The sequence below is a fragment of the Eleutherodactylus coqui genome, chromosome 11 (genome assembly GCF_035609145.1).
Source record: "Eleutherodactylus coqui strain aEleCoq1 chromosome 11, aEleCoq1.hap1, whole genome shotgun sequence".
Lineage (NCBI taxonomy): Eukaryota > Metazoa > Chordata > Amphibia > Anura > Eleutherodactylidae > Eleutherodactylus > Eleutherodactylus coqui.
In genome coordinates, this window is record NC_089847.1 from 57,545,715 (window position 1) to 57,554,148 (window position 8,434).

The 8,434-nt window shown below is 50.6% G+C and overlaps 1 non-coding gene across 1 annotated transcript; it reads right to left on the minus strand.

The window, feature by feature from the left end:
• Positions 1-7,391: 7,391 nt before the first annotated feature.
• On the minus strand, positions 7,392-7,465 carry TRNAT-AGU (transfer RNA threonine (anticodon AGU)). Its single transcript has one exon. It is a non-coding gene; the product is annotated as a tRNA-Thr (tRNA).
• Positions 7,466-8,434: the final 969 nt, after the last annotated feature.

Here is an 8,434-nt window from a genome sequence, read left to right on the forward strand (position 1 = left end):
TTACACTGTAGGCGAGGGCCCACAAAAATTGCTGTATCAACAGTACTAATGTACATCCCAAAAATTGGCCATGGCCAGCCAAGAGGGCAGGTGAAACACATTAATCGCTTTGGTTAATGTGGCTTAAGTGGTAACTAGGCCTGGAGGCAGCCCAGTGTAACGAAAAATTGGTTCAAGTTAAAGTTCCAATGCTTTTAAGCGCATTGAAACTTTTAAAAATTGTTCTGAAAAATTATTTGACTGAGCCTTGTGGCCCTAAGAAAAATTGCCCGTTCAGCGTGATTACGTGAGGTTTCAGGAGGAGGAGCAGGAGGAGGAGGAGGAGGAATATTAGACACAGATTGATGAAGCAGAAATGTCCCCGTTTTGGATGGTGAGAGAGAACGTAGCTTCCATCCGCGGGTGCAGCCTACGTATTGCTTACGTATCGCTGCTGTCCGCTGGTGGAGAACAGAAGTCTGGGGAAATCCAGCCTTTGTTCATCTTGATGAGTGTTAGCCTGTCGGCACTGTCGGTTGACAAGCGGCTACGCTTATCTGTGATGATTCCCCCAGCCGCACTAAACACCCTTTCCGACAAGACGCTAGCCGCAGGACAAGCAAGCACCTCCAGGGCATACAGCGCGAGTTCAGGCCACGTGTCCAGCTTCGACACCCAGTAGTTGTAGGGGGCAGAGGCGTCACCAAGGATGGTCGTGCGATCCGCTACGTACTCCCTCACCATCCTTTTACAGTGCTCCCGCCGACTCAGCCGTGACTGGGGAGCGGTGACACAGTCTTGGTGGGGAGCCATAAAGCTGGCCAGGCCCTTAAAGACTGTTGCACTGCCTGGGATGTACATGCTGCTCGATCTACGCACATCCCCTGCTACCTTGCCCTCGGTACTGCGCCTTCTGCCACTAGCGCTGTCGGCTGGGAATTTTACCATCAGCTTGTCCGCAAGGGTCCTGTGGTATAGCAACACTCTCGAACCCCTTTCCTCTTCGGGAATCAGAGTGGGCAGGTTCTCCTTATACCGTGGATCGAGCAGTGTGTACACCCAGTAATCCGTCGTGGCCAGAATGCGTGCAACGCGAGGGTCACGAGAAAGGCATCCTAACATGAAGTCAGCCATGTGTGCCAGGGTACCAGTACGCAACACATGGCTGTCCTCACTAGGAAGATCACTTTCAGGATCCTCCTCCTCCTCCTCCTCCTCCTCAGGCCATACACGCTGAAAGGATGACAGGCAATCAGCCGGTGTACCGTCAGCAGCGGCCCAAGCTGTCTCTTCCCCCTCCTCCTCATCCTCCTCATGCTCCTCCTCCTCCTCCTGTACGCGCTGAGAAATAGACAGGAGGGTGCCCTGACTATCCAGCGGCATACTGTCTTCCCCCGCCCCCGTTTCCGAGCGCAAAGCAGCTGCCTTTATGGTTTGCAGGGAATTTCTCAAGATGCATAGCAGAGGAATGGTGACGCTAATGATTGTAGCATCGCCGCTCACCACCTGGGTAGACTCCTCAAAATTACCAAGGACATGGCAGATGTCTGCCAACCAGGCCCACTCTTCTGAAAGGAATTGAGGAGGCTGACTCCCACTGCGCCGCCCATGTTGGAGTTGGTATTCGACTATAGCTCTCCGTTGTTCATAGAGCCTGGCCAACATGTGGAGCGTAGAGTTCCACCGTGTGGGCACGTCGCACAGCAGTCGGTGCACTGGCAGCTTAAAGTGATGTTGCAGGGTGCGCAGGGTGGCAGCGTCCGTGTGGGACTTGCGGAAATGTGCGCAGAGCCGGCGCGCCTTTACGAGCAGGTCTGACAAGCGTGGGTAGCTTTTCAGAAAGCGCTGAACCACCAAATTAAAGACGTGGGCCAGGCATGGCACGTGCGTGAGGCTGCCGAGCTGCAGAGCCGCCACCAGGTTACGGCCGTTGTCACACACGACCATGCCCGGTTGGAGGCTCAGCGGCGCAAGCCAGCGGTCGGTCTGCTGTGTCAGACCCTGCAGCAGTTCGTGGGCCGTGTGCCTCTTATCGCCTAAGCTGAGTAGTTTCAGCACGGCCTGCTGACGCTTGCCCACCGCTGTGCTGCCACACCGCGCGACACCGACTGCTGGCGACATGCTGCTGCTAACACATCTTGATTGTGAGACAGAGGAGGAGGAGGAGGAGGAGGGTGCTTTAGTGGAGGAAGCATACACCTCCGCAGATACCAGCACCGAGCTGGGGCCCGCAATTCTGGGGGTGGGTAGGACGTGAGCGGTCCCAGGCTCTGACTCTGTCCCAGCCTCCACTAAATTCACCCAATGTGCCGTCAGGGAGATGTAGTGGCCCTGCCCGCCTGTGCTTGTCCACGTGTCCGTAGTTAAGTGGACCGTGGCAGTAACCGCGTTGGTGAGGGCGCGCACAATGTTGCGGGAGACGTGGTCGTGCAGGGCTGGGACGGCACATCGGGAAAAGTAGTGGCGACTGGGAACTGAGTAGCGCGGGGCCGCCGCCTCCATGATACTTTTGAAGGACTCCGTTTCCACAACCCTATACGGCAGCATCTCAAGGCTGATGAATTTTGCGATGCGGACGGTTAACGTTTGAGCGTGCGGGTGCGTGGCGGCGTACTTGCGCTTGCGCTCGAACACTTGCGCAAGCGACGGCTGAACGGTGCGCTGAACTACACTGCTGGATGGGGCCGAGGACAGCGGAGATGAGGGTGTGGGTGCAGGCCATGAGGCGGTAGTGCCTGTGTCCTGAGAGGGGGGTTGCATCTCAGTGGCAGGTTGGGGCACAGGGGGAGAGGCAGGGGTGCAAACCGGAGGCGGTGAACGGCCTTTGTCCCACCTTGCGGGGTGCTTGGCCATCATATGTCTGCGCATGGTGGTGGTGGTGAGGCTGTTGGTGTTGGCTCCCCGGCTGAGCTTTGCGCGACAAAGGTTGCACACCACTGTTCGTCGGTCGTCAGGCGTCTCTGTGAAAAACTGCCAGACCTTAGAGCACCTCGGCCTCCGCAGGGTGGCATGGCGCGAGGGGGCGCTTTGGGAAACACTTGGTGGATTATTCGGTCTGGCCCTGCCTCTACCCCTGGCCACTGCACTGCCTCTTGCAACCTGCCCTGCTGATGCCCTTGACTCCCCCTCTGAAGACCTGTCCTCCTGAGTAAGCGTTGCACACCAGGTGGGGTCAGTCACCTCATCGTCCTGCTGCTCTTCCTCCGAATCCTCTGTGCGCTGCTCCCTGGGACTTACTGCCCTTACTACTACCTCACTGCAAGACAACTGTGTCTGATCGTCATCGTCCTCCTCACCCACAGAAAGTTGTTGAGACAGTTGGCGGAAGTCCCCAGCCTCTTCCCCCGGACCCCGGGAACTTTCGAATGGTTGGGCATCAGTGACGATAAACTCCTCTGGTGGGAGAGGAACCGCTGCTGCCCAATCTAAGCAGGGGCCCGAGAACAGTTCCTGGGAGTGCTCCCGCTCCTGAGCAGGTGTTATTGTAGTGGAGTGAGGAGGCTGGGAGGAAGGAGGAGCAGCAGACAGAGGATTCGGATTGGCAGCAGTGGACGGCGCAGAACTGCGGGTAGACGATAGGTTGCTCGAAGCACTTTCTGCCATCCAGGACAGGACCTGCTCACACTGCTCATTTTCTAATAACCGTCTCCCGCGTGGACCCATTAATTGGGCGATGAATGTGGGGACGCCAGAAACGTGCCTCTCTCCTAATCGCGCAGCAGTCGGCTGCGACACACCTGGATCAGGAGCTTGGCCTGTGCCCACACCCTGACTTGGCCCTCCGCGTCCTCGGCCGCGTCCACGTCCTCTAGGCCTACCCCTACCCCTCAGCATGCTGTATTACCAGTGATTTGATTTCACAGGCAGGAAATAAATTGGCGCAAGACTGCAGGCCAAATATAATTTTTGCCCTTTTTGGAAAACGAAAGGCCCCACTGCCTCTAGTGAATGAATTATCTAAGTTTAATAACTGTGCTGTGTCCCTGCTTATGTGTCACAGAACGTGAGGGTAGCAGAGTTATTATAACTCTGGCAGAGCAGGTTTTTTTTTTCCCAATTAAGGAAAGCAAATGGCGAAGCCAGCAGTAAAGCGTAGCTGGGTGCGTATGATTTAGCACTGTTCTTCACGCAGCTCACACGTCTCCACCGCCCGTAAGGACGGACAGAGGCTGGACAAATAGATTTGTTTTCAGTTTTTTCCCACCAAAAGGCAGCACTGCGTATATTCTATGAACATGAGAAGTTTAATAACTGTGCTGTGTCCCTGCTTATGTGTCACAGAACGTGAGGGTAGCAGAGTTATTATAACTCTGGCAGAGCAGGTATTTTTTTTCCCAATTAAGGAAAGCAAATGGCGAAGCCAGCAGTAAAGCGTAGCTGGGTGCGTATGATTTAGCACTGTTCTTCACGCAGCTCACACGTCTCCACCGCCCGTAAGGACGGACAGAGGCTGGACAAATAGATTTGTTTTCAGTTTTTTCCCACCAAAAGGCAGCACTGCGTATATTCTATGAACATGAGAAGTTTAATAACTGTGCTGTGTCCCTGCTTATGTGTCACAGAACGTGAGGGTAGCAGAGTTATTATAACTCTGGCAGAGCAGGTATTTTTTTTCCCAATTAAGGAAAGCAAATGGCGAAGCCAGCAGTAAAGCGTAGCTGGGTGCGTATGATTTAGCACTGTTCTTCACGCAGCTCACACGTCTCCACCGCCCGTAAGGACGGACAGAGGCTGGACAAATAGATTTGTTTTCAGTTTTTTCCCACCAAAAGGCAGCACTGCGTATATTCTATGAACATGAGAAGTTTAATAACTGTGCTGTGTCCCTGCTTATGTGTCACAGAACGTGAGGGTAGCAGAGTTATTATAACTCTGGCAGAGCAGGTATTTTTTTTCCCAATTAAGGAAAGCAAATGGCGAAGCCAGCAGTAAAGCGTAGCTGGGTGAGTATGATTTAGCACTGTTCTTCACGCAGCTCACACGTCTCCACCGCCCGTAAGGACGGACAGAGGCTGGACAAATAGATTTGTTTTCAGTTTTTTCCCACCAAAAGGCAGCACTGCGTATATTCTATGAACATGAGAAGTTTAATAACTGTGCTGTGTCCCTGCTTATGTGTCACAGAACGTGAGGGTAGCAGAGTTATTATAACTCTGGCAGAGCAGGTTTTTTTTTTCCCAATTAAGGAAAGCAAATGGCGAAGCCAGCAGTAAAGCGTAGCTGGGTGCGTATGATTTAGCACTGTTCTTCACGCAGCTCACACGTCTCCACCGCCCGTAAGGACGGACAGAGGCTGGACAAATAGATTTGTTTTCAGTTTTTTCCCACCAAAAGGCAGCACTGCGTATATTCTATGAACATGAGAAGTTTAATAACTGTGCTGTGTCCCTGCTTATGTGTCACAGAACGTGAGGGTAGCAGAGTTATTATAACTCTGGCAGAGCAGGTATTTTTTTTCCCAATTAAGGAAAGCAAATGGCGAAGCCAGCAGTAAAGCGTAGCTGGGTGAGTATGATTTAGCACTGTTCTTCACGCACCTCACACGTCTCCACCGCCCGTAAGGACGGACAGAGGCTGGACAAATAGATTTGTTTTCAGTTTTTTCCCACCAAAAGGCAGCACTGCGTATATTCTATGAACATGAGAAGTTTAATAACTGTGCTGTGTCCCTGCTTATGTGTCACAGAACGTGAGGGTAGCAGAGTTATTATAACTCTGGCAGAGCAGGTTTTTTTTTTCCCAATTAAGGAAAGCAAATGGCGAAGCCAGCAGTAAAGCGTAGCTGGGTGCGTATGATTTAGCACTGTTCTTCACGCAGCTCACACGTCTCCACCGCCCGTAAGGACGGACAGAGGCTGGACAAATAGATTTGTTTTCAGTTTTTTCCCACCAAAAGGCAGCACTGCGTATATTCTATGAACATGAGAAGTTTAATAACTGTGCTGTGTCCCTGCTTATGTGTCACAGAACGTGAGGGTAGCAGAGTTATTATAACTCTGGCAGAGCAGGTATTTTTTTTCCCAATTAAGGAAAGCAAATGGCGAAGCCAGCAGTAAAGCGTAGCTGGGTGCGTATGATTTAGCACTGTTCTTCACGCAGCTCACACGTCTCCACCGCCCGTAAGGACGGACAGAGGCTGGACAAATAGATTTGTTTTCAGTTTTTTCCCACCAAAAGGCAGCACTGCGTATATTCTATGAATAATAACTGTGTTGTGGCCCTGCCTATACAATTCTTTCCCTGCAGTGTCAATGGAGGGTGGAATGCTCTGCAGAGGCGATTTTGAGAAGCCCAAAAAAAATGCAGCACAGCTAACAGCAGCCTGGACAGTACTGCACACGGATAAATATGGCCCTAGAAAGGACCGTTGAGGTTCTTGAAGGCTACACTCACTCCTAACACTCTCCCTGCCTATGCAGCACTTCTGTCCCTAATGCCAGGTGCAACGGTCTGCAGAGGCGATTTTGAGAAAAAAAAAAATCCCACTGCTAACAGCAGCCAACACACAGCTATCAGTGGCCCTAATAAGGACCTTTGGGGGGTCTTGAAGCCTACACTAACTACCAATTCTTTCCCTACAGCAGCTCCGGTATAAACAGCACTGTCCCTCATCTAACTCACACCGCATCTGAGGCGAGCCGCGGGAGGGGCCGACTTTTATATTAGGCGAACACCTGATCTCGCCAGCCACTCACAGCAGGGGGGTGGTATAGGGCTTAAACGTTGCAGGGGGAAGTTGTAATGCCTTCCCTGTCTTTCAATTGGCCAGAAAAGCGCGCTAACGTCTCAGGGAAGGAAGTGAAAGTAACCAGAACACCGCATGGTGTTTGTTACGAATAACGAACATCCCGAACACCCTAATATTCGCACGAATATCAAGCTCGGACGAACGCGTTCGCTCATCTCTAAAAATGAAGCCTAAGAATCATCACGACTGTTTTCCAAATGTGGGTTCGGTAAAGGTACTTTTGTTTACGCGATGGCCGAGTGGTTAAGGCGATGGACTGCTAATCCATTGTGCTCTGCACGCATGGGTTCGAATCCCATCCTCGTCGTATGATTCCTTTTTGGAAAATTCTCTATGCTCAGCGCAAGCAATGCCCCGAGGAAGAAAATTTACCATCACCGTTCAAGAAGGATGCTATTGAAGTCTCTAAACATATTTACAGGCATTATGTAGCGTATCAGTCAGGCAATAGTGAATCGGCACCTCTAATTTATCGTGCCTTATGCCATCCTACATTTTGCAAAACGTTGCAACCATCTACTTGTTAAAACTAAACCAGAGCTGACTCTTTGCCACTCGGGTGGAGTATTCTAGGGATGTGGGACGAGCATCTTTAATGTCATTGGCTAATGAACATCTCCCTTTTGGAAAAAAAAAGCTGATTATTGAGCAGAATAAGAGAACAAGGCACTGCTGAGAGTTGAACTCAGGATCTCCTGTTTACTAGACAGGCGCTTTAACCAACTAAGCCACAGCGCCCATGAGCAAAACTGTGGAAAACCAGAAAGATGGCAAGGATGATCCAGGAGAAGAATTTTTAAATGTAGGATGATTTTGAGGAGTGGTTCTAAGTTTTGCTATTTGTCACAGAGATGGCAAATTAAGTGTGAACAGATCCTATGCAGCATGTAGTTTCAGGTGGCTACCACTATAGAACAGCAAGGAAGTCGAGTCCCATCACATACTTGGCAGCAGCATGCAGTTCTCTGTCATTTTGCATCGTGACAATTCTAAATGAAATCGGCTTGGGACGATCCTTTTTGGAAAAGACATGGATAACTTGTCCATAGGTATGTAATCCATGCATTTGCCTTGCATGAATTGTGGCCTGTTTTACTTTAAAAGTTAGATAGAAGGCAGAATTGACAGATTTAGGGAATGCTAGGGAAATGCCAACATAAATGAGAAGCAGAGAGGACTGAATGTTTAGTATTTATGCCATTAGCATGGGTCATCACGTTGGATGTAAAACAAGACCTGCTGAGCCAATGTCTGATGTACGGCACTGTTGCATGTGGAAAGAAAATGAAGCCTAAGAATCATCACGACTGTTTTCCAAATGCGGGTTCGGTAAAGGTACTTTTGTTGAAGGGGTGGCCGAGTGGTTAAGGCGATGGACTGCTAATCCATTGTGCTCTGCAGGCATGGGTTCGAATCCCATCCTCGTCGTATGATTCCTTTCTGGAAAATTCTCTATGCTCAGCGCAAGCGATGCCCCGAGGAAGAAAGTTTACCATCACCGTTCAAGAAGGATGCTATTGAAGTCTCTAAACATATTTACAGGCATTATGTAGCGTATCAGTCAGGCAATAGTGAATCGGCACCTCTAATTTATCGTGCCTTATGCCATCCTACATTTTGCAAAACGTTGCAACCATCTACTTGTTAAAACTAAACCAGAGCTGACTCTTTGCCACTCGGGTGGAGTATTCTAGGGATGTGGGACGA